This window comes from Anopheles stephensi, chromosome X, assembly GCF_013141755.1.
Source record: "Anopheles stephensi strain Indian chromosome X, UCI_ANSTEP_V1.0, whole genome shotgun sequence".
NCBI classification, from domain to species: Eukaryota; Metazoa; Arthropoda; class Insecta; order Diptera; family Culicidae; genus Anopheles; species Anopheles stephensi.
The window spans coordinates 2,182,606-2,195,271 of NC_050201.1; the positions used below are offsets into that span (position 1 = coordinate 2,182,606).

Consider the following 12,666-nt stretch of genomic DNA (forward strand, 5'->3'; position numbering starts at 1 on the left):
TCCCTTTCCGGCAAAGTAATACACAAATAATATTTAGTAGATTTGGTATTCATTATTATTTATCTTTTCCAGTACGCCGGCTTGGCACTGTATAGTCAAGAATAGATTCAATAGTAGGTTAGTAGATTTAGTGATACAATTTCTGGCACTGGGACGAGGCGTTAGCCGCGCCTGTCTTCACACGGCGGGACCGGGGTTCTAATTCCATCCAGACCACCTCCGGACGCAGGACTGACTATCCAGCTACAGGTAAAATCAATTCATCGAAGGTTAGAAATGGTAGGCCAAGATTTTTGAAATAGTATAACCAAAGAAGAATTGAAGCATTGTGTTTTTGTTTATCAGTAGTTGGATACTTGAATACCTGAGAATCCGAACCTACATTGTGCTATATTTTTAACCAATCAGATTATAATTTTTGTGACTTGCCAAAAATTATTTGTTTTTCAGAACTAAAACGCTTACTTCATCTCCATTTACTTCCATTTAATTTTTGAATTATTTTTTCAAACATTTATAAAAAATACCACCATCGAAAACATTTGTCACGCACTGTATAAAACTCGTGTCGGCATGATCACGAGCCACGGACACTCACGCAGCAGCAAAATGAGTGACGACCCTGCACCGTTCCACCGAAGAATTGGTCGGTCGGCCTTCCAGTGCCGGTTTCTGGCCGGTGTTGCGTTACTCTGCAGACGTCCGCTTGCCGTGCGGAGGATTTGAGGTGCATCATTCGTTCGGTAGACGCTCACCGTGAAGGATTGTGCGCGTGCAGACAGACAGACAGATAGGGTTGTACACCGAGACCGTACACTGCAGGTTCGTCGTGTTGTGTATCTATCTGTTGCTCTCTTGTTGCGTGGTAACGTTACCCAAGGCAAGTGTCGCCTGCCCCCCCCCAAAACTCTTGCTTAAGTAGTGCAGAAAAATACCAGGAAACTTTTTCCATTTGGGAAATGGTCGGGTGAAAATTGGTGATCCTGTTTCCTTTCGGCGGTGTGCTGTGCCTCGGGATAGTTTTGCTCAGTGTGATCTGTGGATGGTGGATTTAGTGTTGTATGTGTGTGCGATGCTAATTGTTTACACTGGTCACCCGATTGTGCGTTAAATACTGTGTGCGTATGTGTGTGTGTGTCTAAAAGAGTGTCCTTTGAAGGGGTTGGTTGATTGGGTGCAAAAGGGGTTGAAGCACACACCCCCGTAAGAAAAACAAACCGCGTGTGCGTGTCGACGAATACAAACAAATATCCTTTCGCCTTCGCAACGTGTACCGGGCGGTCGGTGCACCTGTACGTTGGAGGTTACAGTTTCAGGTTTGTGTTTGTGTTGCGTGCTCGTTGCCGATAGATAGAGCGTTACCGATTGCATGGGCACAGTGGATGGGAGAGCGGCCAGCAAGTGGCGACGGGCCGCCCAGGACCATCCATCCAATCGAACACCAATCAAACTTCCAAACCTTGGCTATACACCTCGAGTCAACGCACTGACGCCCCTGCTCAACACAACCACATACACACACACACACCAGCTGGGTTGGGGAAGTTTTTCGTGCAGCAAACTCTACATCAGCAAACGCTCGTCAGCACCGGTTTTGTGAGTGTGCAATGAAAAAAGGGCTCCAACGAAACCCAAACAAACACAGCACACGCAGAAAACGATTAAACGAAAACCAAATAATAACAGCAACGAAACAGAAGAACAAAAAACGCACACACACACCACTAGCTGCTTTACCGAACGGTCGAATATTTCCACCCGTTTGTGGAAATCGGAAAGGAAGCAAAAAACCCCCGTCTCAAAACATCAGCAAGTTAAATTAAAATTGACACGCATAAAAGCAACCACAAAACGTCAACAAAAACGACATCATTTTGTTGTTGAAAAGTATAGAAGAAATAAAAAAGGAAATCAAACACTACTCAGAAAAGGTGTGCAGAAAATTGGAAATACAGACCCACGGAGTACTGTAAACGTCTCCAAAAAAAAAAGTCGGTCTCCTTCCTTTAGCCAAGTTGGATTGGATTTGACAGCTCAATTTCCATCACCTTCGATCGCCACATACAGTGGCGGACAATAGACTAGGTCCACTGTTCAAAACTACTGCTTTAGTTTAGTTTCAACCATCTCGGGAGGTCTTGGTCTTGGTCATGGACTGACTATAGGAACGTTTCTCTTCAAATCTTCAACTAACCTTTACGAAATTACAGCCTGACTTACTCTTACGTCCGTCACTGTACGTCCTTTTTGCAAACGGCCATCAACAACACTAATCAAACTAGTGAACCACGCACACCTATAGCCGCAATACGCACGCGATCGGACATCAAAAAATTGACAGCGTTTGCCAAACGTTAGGAAGTAAAAAACCCGAAGCCTAACAATCCGCTGGATAAATACACCGCACATATAAAAAAAAATCGGCGTACGATCGGGTGTAGATTGACCAAAAGAAAAAAAACAAAGTGCATACAGATCAATCACCGGTATGTGCGCGAGTGCGTGTGAGACCAGAAGCATCCACACAGCATCCGCGGCCATCGCCAATATACACAGTGTTGTGTGCGCGCAATCAACCACCATCTTTTTTATCCTCTCTCTCTCTCTCGCTTGTGTTTAGCTGTGTTTTTTTGTTAATGTTTGGTTCGTTTAGCAAAGCTGCCGTATCATCAAACAAACAAAAAGAGTTCTTTCGCACGGGCGAAAATCGATACTAAAACTAAGGTAAGTTTCGATTTGTTTTTTGCTTCTTGTTTCCTTTTTTTGGGTTTTGTTTAACATTCTCTCGCTTTACTATGGTTGTGCGTGTGATGTTGTATCTCCCGGACATACCCGGTGTGGTAGCGCAGCTGGTCATCGAAACCCCCCACCATGGAAGGTATAATTTCGAAAGCAGGACACAAGAATTACTGTGTTTTTTCGAACACTTACCACTTTAGAATGACGGCTTGTGTGGTTGTGTACGCGTGTAGCTCAATCGGTAGAATTACAACACAACCCCCATCAGATGAAGGCATCCATCTGCTCCAAGACCAACAAAACAGGAATGGGCGACAGATGCGCGTCGGATGCTGTGTTAAGGGCTGTTGTTTCAGGTTTTTACCTTCGAGCGCGATTCGCAGCAAAAAAACATCCCTAACCCTGTAAAAGCTTTTTTCCTGTCCCGTGGTGGTAATGACGGTTTGGAATGACGGCTCCGTCCAGAACAACTGCGAGCGTTTTATCTCTTTCGCTCCAGAACTTGGATCGAAAGACCTTTCTTATATGCGCACAAAGCTGTGCGTGTCCGTTCGCGCTTCGTACTCGACCTGCTACGCAATGGTGATACGGGAAGCTTCTAAAGATAGTATGTCTGTATAGGAAAACACGAGCTAACGAGTCACACCGGTACAAATTCTAACATGCCGGGCGGCACCAACACGCTCATCTTAGACATCTGGGTTAGAGGTCAGTCTCTATTCTCTATTCTCCCTCGGTCTCTTGATCTCCTGCACGAGGTGATCGGTTCAACCAGATCTTGATTAAAACGCTACCAGCAGCTAGTCGTTAGTTACGTTCCGTGCGGTGCAGTAACTATACGAAGTGTAGTTATTGGGCTAAAAAAAAATCTATCTTACTGTGTCTTGTAAAACCTTTTGCCCTTCTGCGCCACAAAAAAACTTTGTGGCCACACAGTCTTCTTCCGCCATCTTGTGGGCCCGCGCGCCACGATAATTCGCCAGAAACATCCGGACACACACACACACAGCTGGAATTCTTCGTTGGAAGTTTTCTTAAAGCGCACCGAAGCGCTAATGGGAGAGTGAGAATAACATTAAAAAAATGTAACCACACTCCCTGCCTTAACCACCTTCAAAGGGCAGAGAGAGTCTTTGGAGCCGCCGCTTGGAATGTGTCCGCACAGTGTCCGCCTGCTGCTTCTGCACGCGCTCTTTAGAGGTACTTAACCTTAAAGCCTTCCTTCTCGTGTGCTTTTTACGTTTTGTTTTTACGCTTCCCACTCGCCACACACCCTTCTTCTTCCTGGTATCTTAATCTGATCTCGCTCGACCAGCGCATCTGTCCCGGAGAAGCAACATTCCGGGAGTACAACGAAGAGACTTCAAGAAATTACACCAACACATCACAGTAGGGGCGAGCGAGCGCGCCAGCAGCCACTGCCCAACACGGCATGGGTGAGTCATGGCCGCAAACTCCCATCATTCAGACAGGAATGTTGACCCAAGCAGTATGCAGCGTAAAAGTGCAACCTTGCAGCGGGAGTCTGATGGTGGTCAGGGTGGTCGTGGCGAAACACAAACGGATTACGAACAAGGCGAAAAGTATGAAGCGTTTCTTGCACCAGCTTCTTTCCACTCCTTTGCGGTGCTACATCAAGGACGTCGTTGCACATCGAAGTTTGCGATGTACCGTGGTCACAAAACTTCCTACACCAACGACGGCTTACGGGACGGCTTTTGCTGTGGTGTCCCCGTGTGTGCATCGAAACAAAACTTGCCCGGTAAAACAATGCCCGCGCTCGGGCTTACCCGCCGAGATGCATTCCGAACATGACAGATGTGGAGCACACGGCACAACTGACGCCCTCGGAGGCAACTATTTGCATCGCCCAAATATTGGCGAGGCGAGAAACTTTCGCCAGGGCGCAATGAATGTCAACAGGTGCAAACACTGCCGGTGGACGAAATCCTCTTTATCAAAATCGTTTGGTCCTGTGCTCGGTACACGGTCTAGAACTCCAACTTTCTCGCTCCCTCCCCTCCCCTCCCCCCCTCCCCCTGTCCCCTTTGGAAGCAATTGTATGGAAATGTTCAATGAAATTGTGCCCAGAACATGCCCGGGACAGGCGTCAAGGCACGTCGGGTGTAACCGCATCAGACAACCGCAGCCTTTCCGGGCAATGATTTACTTTCCACCGACATTAGGAGGGTTCGTCCGGTACGTTCGGTTTGCCCGGAACCTAATCGAAAGGAGAGCGATTTCCTCCCACCGGTAAACTATTGTTCGAGCGAGTCGTTTCGAAACCCGGTGGGTACACCAGCCGGGTACACCTTTCCTGTTTTTGGTACGGACGTACCCAATTCGCCCAATGTCCGGATGTTTGTAAATTGATTCCGGCACCGGAGCAGCAACAGCAGTAGGTTACTGCTCGCCCTCACCTGGTTGTTGTGTTAGCCGAAGGTACTCGCCCCCCTCCACGAGTAGGGTTCCGGATGGCTAGAGCCCGGCAAACGTCGAATCGAAGCGAAAGCAGACTGTTGAAATGCTCGTCCGGGCGGAACGTACTAGCGAGAGCACGGACATACTGCTGCTGCTGCTGCAGCCCACACACTCACCGCTCTGCTCTGGTTTGAAGTTGTTCCGGAAGTTGCTGGTCGTACGCTAAGTTTGCTGTATTTTAAGCATCGCCACCGCTAACTTCAACCCACCTTTCTGTGGGCGCCCATATCTAGAGGTGTAGAATTATTTTAAGAGCATCATTTGCTTCGATCAGTGTAAAGCGATTTGCTCTAGAATCAAGCCGTGGTGTACAACATTCCCGACCGGTGATTAACGCACATTTATTGTGGTGTGTCCACACCACACAACGAATGCGACGTGAATGGGAATAATTTTTCTTTCCTGTCCAGCAAAATCCGGCCGCCAGCCTCGGGTTGACACTGCCGCAGCATCGACAACAAACGACGGAAAAAGCGTGTCAGATGGGAGGATTAGCAGTCGCGGCTAACTTAGTGTCTCGCGAAGCGTAAGGGCGAGGGAGGTCGGGAAACCGAACCGTGCGGAAATAGTCGCTTTATCTGTCCCCCGTCTCTGTGCACGTGCTTTTCTACGTGTGAAGGGGTATCACACACACACACACGGGAAAGAAGGAAAAAAACACAACAACAACAACATTTCACAGACAATATGCCTCCCTCGTCGGGAGACAGTCGAGATTTTAAGCTCACTTAATTCGCTCACCATTAGCGTTCTCTGCTGTGGACTTCCTGTTGCATGCGCGCACACGCTACGGAACGCCCAAGAAGCGTGCCTGGAAGAAGGAACAGGCGAAAAAATAAGAAGACTCCGAACCGGGACGCCTTCCGGAATGTCTGCGCGACCTGGCAGCTAATGCTAATGATGCAATCCGAAACCGTCGCACATGGTTAGCAAAGTAATACATTGTTTCCGACACCCGGTCCGGTTCGGGGGGAGGTAGTGGCCTTTTTTTGTCGCTTTTTACTTTGTACTGCATCCACGCAGCATGCAGCTGTGCAGGGTTGTCAAAGTTAGTATTCTCTGGGCGGCTACAACAAAGATGTGAGGATTCTGTTACGGAGGTGATACCGGTCTTTCCAACAGCAGGATAGGTTATCGAATACTATCTAATAAGGGGACTATACAGCTAGATACGTAAAATCTAGTCAAGAGTCTCAGTAATGACAGGTCAGATCATATGGCCACTAGTTCAAGGTCCTATAATAGGTATAGAGGTAATATAGCAGTTGATACTCCTACACGCGAAGGAACCTACTTCGGAAGGTCCAGGAAGCTGGCTTAACTAGTCATGGCTAGGGAATATCTCTCTTATAATTAAAAGAAGCAGTAGTCGCAGGCAAAGACCTCTCGAGGTTGTAGAGCCCAAGGATAAGAACGAGATATACATGGAAACCAGTCGCTCACACTGAAGAGTCCGGACCACTTATACTCAGGAGTGACTATCTAGCTGCAGAGTTTGAACGAAGGAACTCTCGAGTTGCTGCAAAGAACCAGCAGGCAGGTTAAAGTTTCTGCCTCATCAACCAGTGTTCTACACCCCTAAGAAATCACAGCTTCACAATTCGGTATTAATCGTTCGCACGGGAAGAAACCCGTTGCAAAGCGCACACACACACAGCACGCCGTCAAGCAACAGTGCCGAAAAGAGTTAAAATCATCCTGCCACCCACACGTCCACCCCCAACCAAAAACCCTGGGAAAAAAAACTCTGAAATCATGAACATAATGGTAACAACACCAGGCAGGCAAAGGCAGACAGAAAAGGAAAACAAAATAAAGTAAGACAAGTGTGCTTGCGCGAGTCTAGTAAAATTTTAATGGGCTCTCACAACACAACATCACACAAAACCGCTTCATTTTCCATCTCTCCCCGGTGGCTCTCCCCTCATGCAGCTTCTATTCACTCCCAAACAACCACGGAGGTCCACCGGGTGACGACTGTTCCGTTTTTCCGGCACAGTTTTCCTGTAACAAGTCGCGCCGGAGCCCAAAATTTAATTTTAACAACTAAATGGAATCGAGTGCTTTGGTTGGACCCTTCCATTGTATTCTCCGCACTCCTCCTCCCGGTGCTGTTCGCCTTCTCGGTCCATGAGGAACGTTTGACAAGCTGAACGCTCAAGCGCCATCTGCGCCAGTCACTGCCCACTAAAGCTCAACACCTTTGCGAGCTATTGCGAGGTAACCATTTTTCCACCCCCTTTCCCCCGGTTTCCCCCCAGACACTTTCCAGATGTCAGCCACTAATAATGGTGGCTAACCGATTAAGTGTAGTGTCTATGATTGCCACCTAGCGCGCTCAGTAATGTAACCGGGCGGACCAAACGCGCTGACAACGCGACAAACTCCGCTGGAAGGTGGTGTGGTCTGAGTATCGTTAATTAAATTTGGATCAAACACACACACACACAGACCGGTGCTATGATGTAAGGGAGGTGATGGACCCGGCTTACAAATACCACAAACAAAAACCACGCACTGGGAAACAAACTGTCATAATGCACAAAAGGTGAAGCGAACTGGCGGTGTAGATCGGTGATCCAATCTTCGGTACCAGCGCTTTGTTGTTTATGAGAAATTTAAGCTAGTTTGAGACTCATTTTTGTGTTGTGTGTGCGCCTTTTTTGCTATGATTTGGATTAAGATTAATTCGCTCGTTCATCATCATTGCTGCTCGTTCGGGCTAGCCAGCCTTACGGTTAGACCGAGGAGAGTGCGCAGTGATTGTTTGCAACGATCGCATGATCCCTCTCGGGCGCTCAAGAAGAGTGTTTCCCATGTGTTTACCGGTTTCCATGTGCACGCAGCTTCTCATGAAAAAGAAGCCAGCTAGCCAACAATTTTCTCATGGCCTCAGCAAAAGCCTCGCTCTGAAGTACAGTAAACATTGGCAAGTTCGTGATGATGATGGTGAGAAAGGGAGTTGGAGGGGGGTGGAAAGCACATCGAGAGCAGCAGGGGTTGAAACAGAAAACTCAAGAAATGTAGGAGAAGAAAACAGCGGCAAGAGAATTTACACACGAAGCGACCTGTTTTACAGATTGTCTGTTCCATCCTCCTTCTGCGCGAATCGCTTTTCATTGTTGGCGCAATAGCGCAACCACCTGCCGTACCACCACTTCGTTCGCAACAAGCTCCCTCCAAACTCACAATTATGTTTTGCCTTCATCGCTTTGCTGCGTCTCGTTCTTGGCAGCAACTCTCGTGAGGAAGCATCCTCTCAGTTGGACCATTTTGCTTGCACGCGAAAGAAGCGAGCGACCATCGGGAGCGGGTGAGAGGGGGATCACTCCACAGCAGGGGGGGGACAGAGAGTGTATTCACGCCCGGAATGTTCACCGTTAGGGACGAAAAACGCGGCTCGGTAAACCACGTTCAATTTCGCACGTTCGTCGCTTCGGCCGAATGCTTCGCTCAGGTCTCTTGCGGTCTTCGCATGAGGACGGACAGGTATGGCGGAGTGTACCGATGTTCCACCTGACTTTAAATCTTCTGCTCTGCATGATTTTGTGCCTTCGCTTTTCACTTTGCTTCTTCCTCTTTGCTTCCTCCATAAGAATAATGGAATAGAAGAAGAAGAAAAAAATGAGGGTAAATATATCCCACCAAAACCTTTTCCTCTGGCCACATACATTCAGCCAACCCCCCCTTTGAGACGATAGGGTTATTTTAATTATTTTGCTCTACCCTTTGAACGCGTGGCTGAAGGAGTGGTGCGTGTCGAACTGGTGCATTTATTGGCGCCAAATGAATTCTAGACCACAACGCACAGCTTGAGGAGTGGAGGGAGTGGATGTAAGAAGAGATGTAACTTAACCCGAAACAAAACAAGATTAGTTTTTGCTTGGGCCACAATACCGTAGGTGATGTGTGCAGCGAATCCCTACAAGTACTGGTCGTTATGATTGACAACCTGATTTTTGAACAGATTTGAAAAAAAAAAGTCCAAAAGTCCTCAAAGTAAGGAGACAACAACAAAACTATTAGCTGGAGACATCTGAAGGTACTTAAGGCTCTTGGCTATCACCAAGGACCTAGGTCAGGGTGGTGAGTCCATCCGAGACTCCGAAACATCTTCTAGAAGTCAAATATAGAGTCCTAGCACTGGACACCGATAACCTAGACAAAATTCCTCTCAGGACTCTCCTATGCAGAAGGTGAATAGGACCTGATTCACACAGATAGTTGATCATGTCTCTGGAGTAGTGCAAAACATCACCAATCTAGAGTCAAAAGTCAGCATCGACAACAACAAAGATGTTGAGATACGCGCAAGGGTACTTCCAGCCAAAATGTTTGGAAGGGTAATAGAGGAGTCGCCACTATCAGGCTCTTGTCGGCATGTCATGAGATTGGATCCGGAAGACCCAGCACTCTGAAAGTCTTTTTAGGCCATCCACATGGACAGAAGAGCAGTATGACTCTATGAACAGCTACTAATGAAACAAAAACCGACAGGCAAACCACAGCCATTTTGTTTGCGTAATGCCTAAAGCTCAAGCCACCACTCTTGCATAAAACAGCACACTCTGTGACAGTGGACAGTTTACACTTGCAGATAGAGTGCTTAAAAATATGAAAACAAACGCCACTATTTACACCCGAATTTTTCCATCGTTCCATCACTGCGGTTTTCTGCTTTTCACCACCTCCAATGGGGCTCTGCAGAGTGTCGAGACATCGTCAACAAGCAACAATTTTCGCCCGGGCCGCAAAGTGTCCGAATGTGCGAATGGGATTCGTTACCGCAAAAAAAAAACTTAAGAGTGATGCCCAACCTGATACCTTCCTACCTTCGCATTCGTACCATGGTAGCGTAGTTGCTGTATGATTGTGTCTATCATATGAAAGGTAAAGTGTGTGTGAGGGGGGTTGGGATAGAGAAGCGATTTTGGTAAAGGAACCTGCATTTTTTTATTTTACGATCACTTTTCACGATACGATTCGCAGATTTTGGAAGGTGAAGTGGGCAGTGGGAGTGGGGTGAGAGTAAAGAAGGGGGGGGTTGGGAAGAGAAAAAAGAAACCAACCAGACCGTAGCGAATTTTCCACCAGCACCAAACCAAACCAAGCTCGCCAATGGTCTTCTGGTGTGTGCCTCGGTCCGGCGCCTGCTGCGAATCGCCGCTACCGCCCGGTTGTACAGCGATGAAGGTAGCTTACAGCCCCGAAAAAACAAAAGCGTGCACAGCACGGCGTGGTCTTGCATTAGAAATAAGTAAATTATGTCATCATCGTTCGTGGCGCGAGAGCGAACCGCACGGTGATAATTGTTACGCTTTGTAGCCTTCCCGAGTTGCAGTTATAAAACAGAACATAAAAATGGACGCAGCAGCCTTCCACAAAAGCCCCAACCGACGTACATTTGGACGTTTTTAATTCTCCAACAATCACGATCGAACGATATCAGTCCCCACTGCTTTTAGCGTAGCGTTTCCACCCGAGGGAAAATGCACAACAAAGCGAACGACCAGCGGATCGAAATGCTTTTCTTTACCAGCGCGTCTGTATTTCCTTTCCGAAACCGGGGCTTTGATGTGGAAGTTGCATCGCAAATGCTTCACCAATGTTTGCTACGAGAGAGCATAAAAAAGCAGCCGTGAAGATGTGCAACCGGAAAACGCATCCACACACACACACAGACACGTGGTGGATTTTCCACCCAAGCGAAATTACGCACAATTTATTCACGTGCAACAACATTGGTTGCGGCTCACGATGAGATGCATATGAGATGCAATGCATTGGCGGAGGGAGAAATGCTCCAGAGAGCAACATACATTTAGATATTCTGCTTCTGCTTCTGCTTTCCACACGTGCCACACGGGTGCTATTTTAATGAACATTGTTTTAACCTCAATTCTGCGCCGTCCGTTTTCTGTTTTGTTGTAACGGGAGTTTTTGTTTTGTTTAGTGAGATGAAATGAACGTGGAAGTACAGTCGGAAGAAAGGGAAATACGTTTAAAAAGTATTTTTTATCTTCTTTGGAAAAAGTCTATATGTTTCGAAATCTTCCAAAAAATCCAATCTACTGTTGTGTCTCCAAGAAATTCCACTGTCCAAACGAGAATTAAATGTCCTGAACCTGAGACCTGGGAAAGAGTTGAATATTGGGGATCAAGCTATTGCTTCATTGAGGTTATGTTATATTGCATAGCTAAAGAAGTGGTTTTGAGATTACTGCTCACCTAGAACCTAGAACACATCAGAGAAGTTCGCCAGACTTTAAGGATGTCCCTAAGTCTTCATCCTTAGAAACTATAGACGTGAAGGAGAGATCCTTCAAAGAAGAATTCTAGAGTCAGAGTGCAGAGCCTGTAAAAGAAGTACCTCGTACGAAGAAATTGAGTTCATTGAAGCGGAAGGAACTAATTTTATTCTTCGATGGAAAACTCTTTTCAGTTTTGATGCCATCCCGGGGATGTTCTCGAGAAGATAAAGTTGAAGTTTGAAACCTCGAGTGTCGGTTACGTTATGATTGACATTGATGTTACCATGAACAAAGTGCTGGTAGGGAATTTCAGGGACATCGTTACTCCCTGAGTGAAGTTCAACTTTGCTGAAGTTTAAAATGAGGTTCTGAAATGCATTGAATACGTGATGTTTTGATCCAAAGATTTTCTAGGCCTCCTCAAATTCCATATTGAAACACAAGCCTGCGATTCATCCTCAATCTAGTTGGAAGACCCTGAGTTCTACTATAATTCGTAGTCTGGCAGTCGATGTTGGAGGACTACGCTCAAGAGACGTCAGAAGGACCTCAGAAGCACATAATTCCATCCAGATCATATTCGGGATGTGATTCTCATAAAAGAGCCATTAAATGAGCAATTTTACCCCATTACTCCCGCTTCGCTTGCTACTAATAGGGCAATCATGTATCGATCACTACTCGAAATCAATTGACAACTTATTGCTCGATAAATTGTAAGCGTATTAAGTGAGGTTTTGTTTGAATGTTTATCCACCACACACAAAGGAATGGCTCCAATCAAACGAGACACACTCGGGCGGTGAAACATTCCGTTCTCGGGAAGCGCATACATTCGATAAGGTTTCCCAAGGCGTACAAAAAACGGACGAGCGAGCGCGATACAACGTTCTGCTGCTGTCTGCTAAAACTTTTCACTAATTGCTCACCTTCTAGGAATGTTGTGAAAAGTATTTGCTAACGAAGTGTATTTTCAGCCAACGCGTCAGTAGTTCGAGTGAAGAGCAGTATCCGGAGAACGGGCTAGAATCACACTCCGACCGAGCGGAAATATTAATCTGCTGGGTAAGATGGTTTCATGCAAAAATGTGGTCCCATTTTGTTGCGGGAAATAATTTGATACCCAAGTGAACATAAATAATAGCACAATTTCCCATTTGAATGCGTTTTAGTTTTCAAAAAACTAAATTCTCCG

The 12,666-nt window shown here is 46.6% G+C and overlaps 1 protein-coding gene across 1 annotated transcript in view; it reads left to right on the top strand.

Annotated features, from left to right (window-relative positions):
- The first annotated feature begins 668 nt into the window (after positions 1 to 668).
- The window catches only part of LOC118504199, a 28,142-nt gene continuing 16,144 nt past the window's right edge, over positions 669 to 12,666 (top strand). Inside the window, exons 1-2 of the mRNA XM_036038812.1 lie at positions 669 to 822; positions 2,621 to 2,724. The gene's annotated coding sequence lies outside the window, so the exon portion shown is untranslated. The remainder of the gene's footprint in view (positions 823 to 2,620; positions 2,725 to 12,666) is intronic.